The sequence below is a fragment of the Oreochromis niloticus genome, linkage group LG20 (genome assembly GCF_001858045.2).
Source record: "Oreochromis niloticus isolate F11D_XX linkage group LG20, O_niloticus_UMD_NMBU, whole genome shotgun sequence".
Lineage (NCBI taxonomy): Eukaryota > Metazoa > Chordata > Actinopteri > Cichliformes > Cichlidae > Oreochromis > Oreochromis niloticus.
The window spans coordinates 32,767,465-32,771,587 of NC_031984.2; positions in this window are offsets into that span (position 1 = coordinate 32,767,465).

Below are 4,123 nucleotides of genomic sequence, written 5' to 3' on the forward strand. Positions count from 1 at the left end.
GATGATGCTGATGTCACGTTGCTCCTGGTATTTGATGCCGATGACTTGTTGCTTGCTGCCATCACGAACGCGTAGGACCATCGAGTGCCGCCTTTTCACTATAGTGTTCTGTTGCAGAGTGTAGCAACTCTGATTAAACACCAAGCTAAACCTCTGTCAATGAATACAGGAGTCCGAGTAGAGTTGACTTTTTACTCAGAATCTTCATTTGACAAGCAGTGAAAACTGTAATTGAAAAGAAATACAGAATAGAAAAAATGACCATGTTTACTTGAATACTGCATCACGAAATAACTCAAAATGTGACCATACATCTTCGTATTAGCTTGAGCAACAGTAACGATCATCAAAACTAATGCCTTTTTTAACATGTACATATCAACCCTCATGAACGACAAATAAAATATAGTTTTTAACAAATACCGCTATTGATGCTTTTTTAACACCTTCATCATGAAATATATACACTTATGGCGTTGCCTGAACAATGTTCCCAAGTGGATGGCTGTGGATAAGCCTCAGAGCATGACCGCATGTCACTCTCCCTCTTAGAGCAACCAGGAAGAGGAAGTAAACAGGAAATGAAGCAATACAGGTAACCCACCAGGAAGTGAGGTTATTAGCAAGTTCACCTTCAAAATTAAATCTTCTTCACATTTTAACTCCTTTTACTGTTCTTTTTAACTTAAATACATACAAATGAATTATTTTAAAGCAAACATTGAAGATAAATGACATAAATGCCTTTGAGGCATCACACTCATAATACACTCATCACCATCAACGCCCGGAAAGCAGCGGGTCCAGATAACATCCCTGGTAGTGTGCTGAAAGACTGCGCAGAGGAGCTGAAGAATGTCTTCACAGACATCTTTAACACCTCCCTGAGGCAAGCCACTGTCCCACCATGCTTCAAGACTGCCACCATCATACCTGTGCCAAAGAAACCATCCCCAGCCTGTTTCAATGACTACCGCCCCGTGGCACTGACACCCATTATTATGAAGTGCTTTGAACGACTAGTCATGTCACACATCAAATCCACCCTACCTCCCACCCTGGACCCATACCAGTTCGCATACAGAGCGAAACGATCCACAGAGGATGCAATCTGCTCTGCCCTCCACCCAGCTCTAACTCATCTGGACAAGAAAGATTCATATGTGAGAATGCTGTTCATAGACTTTAGCTCAGCATTCAACACCATAATACCACAACAACTCATCTGTAAACTGGACAGACTGGGCCTCAGCACCTCCCTCTGCAACTGGCTGCTGGATTTCCTCAGCCAGAGGCCTCAAGCGGTGCGTGTGGGCAACAAGGTCTCAAACAGCATCACCCTGAGTACGGGGGCTCCACAAGGCTGTGTGCTCAGTCCTCTGCTCTTTACCCTGCTGACACATGACTGCACACCAACCTACAGCTCCAACCTCCTTGTGAAGTTTGCGGACGACACAACGCTGGTGGGGCTCATCACCAAGGGCGATGAGACACACTACAGGAAAGAGGTTGAGCTCCTGATCACGTGGTGCAGAGACAACAACCTCCTGTTAAATGTTAGAAAGACCAAGGAGATTATTGTCAACTTCCAGAGAGGCCACACCTGTCACCCCCCATTGACCATCGACGGCGCTGCGGTGGAGAGGGTGAGCAGCACCAAGTTCCTGGGGGTGCACATCAGTGAGGACCTCTCCTGGACCACCAACACAGCATCACTGGCCAAGAAAGCACAACAGCGCCTCTACTTCCTGCGCAAACTCAAGCGGGCAAGTGCTCCACCACCCATCCTGACCACATTCTACAGAGGAACTATTGAAAGCATCCTCTCTAGCTGCATCACTGTGTGGGGCGGTAGCTGCACTGACTATAACAGGAAAGCTCTACAACGCATTGTGAGAACAGCTGAGAGGATAGTTGGTGTACCACTCCTCTCCCTGCAAGACATTTACACCACTCGCCTCACCCGCAAAGCCATCACAATTGTCAACGATGCAACCCACCCCGCGCACTGTCTGTTCAGCCTCCTGCCCTCTGGAAAGAGATACAGAAGTCTCCGCTCCCGCACTACCAGGCTCACCAACAGCTTCATCCACCAGGCTGTGAGACTGCTGAACTCCCTTCCCTCCCGGCTCCCAGCCAGCAGAATCACCAGATTGGCAGAAGTATAGGAAGACAGACTGGACTTGTACGTGTGAAACGTAATTTCAATTCCTTTGTATGGCAAGTACATTTGAAGAAATTGACAAATAAAGTTTTCTATCTATCTATCTAATAGCTCACTAACCCATTAACCTTGCTTCATATTACACCCCTCTGGTGTTCTGTGTGTAGTGTTACCTCTGTCATTGTCATTAATTATCTAAAGCAGATAATTAATGCTTTAATTAATCATGTTGTGATTTTGTATCTCTTCCTGAAAGTTTTGTGTCTCTTTATGGTTATTTTGTGTGTTCGTGGTCATTGTGCACCTACTATGGCCATGTTTGGTCTAATTTTGCATCTGTATGTAATTTGCATTTCATTGTAGATGGTTTGTCTAATATTGGCCCTCCCTGTGGCAGTTTTGTTTATCTTTGTTTAGTTTTTCCCTTTGTTTGGTTGTTTTTTTGTTTGTTTGTTGTTTTTCTGTTTGAACCTTTTTTTCTTATTTTGCATTCTTTCAGTTGGTTTGATATTTCTCTTCCTTCTTTGTCATTTTGTCCTTTTTTACAGCTTTTTTGCTCTTAATCATCATTTGAATGACTTTTCAACAACAGTGTTGAGAGGTTCAGGACTGAGCCACCAACTCATTTGGTCCTTTGGTTAGGTTAGCGTCTGAGGAAAAGCATAAAAACTCTGCACTCACCCTGTGTGTTGGTGTATAGCAGCCACAAGCACATGGGAATTAGTATGTCTCTTCTCCCTCTCTCCACCTGTTTTTCTTCTGTGCGATCTTTCTTCATCAAGGGAGGAGCTCATGTGGCTCAATTCCAAACTTGGTGGCAATACCTGGAGGTTGCTCAACTGCTTCCTAGAATTATATTCTTCATTCATTGTTTTTTTTTTTTACATTCAGATTGCTGTTCTTTATCTGACTTTCTAGATTTGAGGATAGGTTTTTGTACCTTCTTCTGGCCCAACTGTTGATTTGAATGGATGTGCACACAGTACATGCTGATGTTTGATAAAAATGGAACAACACTGAGTATGAATGTTTCTGTCAGCTACCAAGCATGACAACACTGCTCTGCATGCAGATGGGTTACATTTTCAGTATGAGTATGAATGAGCTAAATGTCAGCATTAGTCATCCAAGTTTACAGGCCTTGATTAAAATTTTGTTTTGTATTGTGGTTTTCTCAAGAAAACTTCCAGTGAAATGTTTAAAAATTAAGAGTTTTAAAGGCAACACCATGTGTGGCTGCAATGTATATTATTGAAAACGGCCAACAGAAATGAGTGTTAAGTGTTTAATGTTGATATTTATTGTACCTGGGGCTGCAGGAGTGGCAGCTTGTAGGAAGAGAAACTTGATGATGATGACGACGTTGATGAAGATATCCATCGTAACCCAGTCAGGCCAGTCATAAGGAATCTGGTTTGGGAATCAGGAAGTGGCATCGCATCTAGTTTCCGAGACAACACACGTGCCTTCGCTATTGTCTGTTGTTTGTCATCGAATTTACATACCAGTACCACTGTCAATGAGTCCACCACACCCTGCTGCTCACTTCACACACACAGCTGCCCACATGTCATTTACAAAGGCACCATTCAACACCGAAGTTAGAACAATGAAAACACACTGATCAAATTTCCATACAGCTGTTAAGAAGTTCATTTACAGCTTCTGCTATATTAAGGCTTGCTATGCTTATGAACCATGCCTTTTTTTCCCTGTTTATTCGTATAAAAACTCTCAAGTCTCTGACTTCTACTTTAAATGTACAACTGCGGGTGTCTGCCTTGGACATTTCTGTTCTCTAGTCAGTTGTCCCTCTATCACCACAGGGCTTTAGGGGACCGGTTTAGCCGGTTATGTGGGATTTCAGCAGAACAGGAATATCAAGGGAGAACTTGCCCAGGCCTCTCTGTTTCTGCTCCTCAAGGGGACGACCGCCCCAACCGGTTTTCTGGGGTGGAG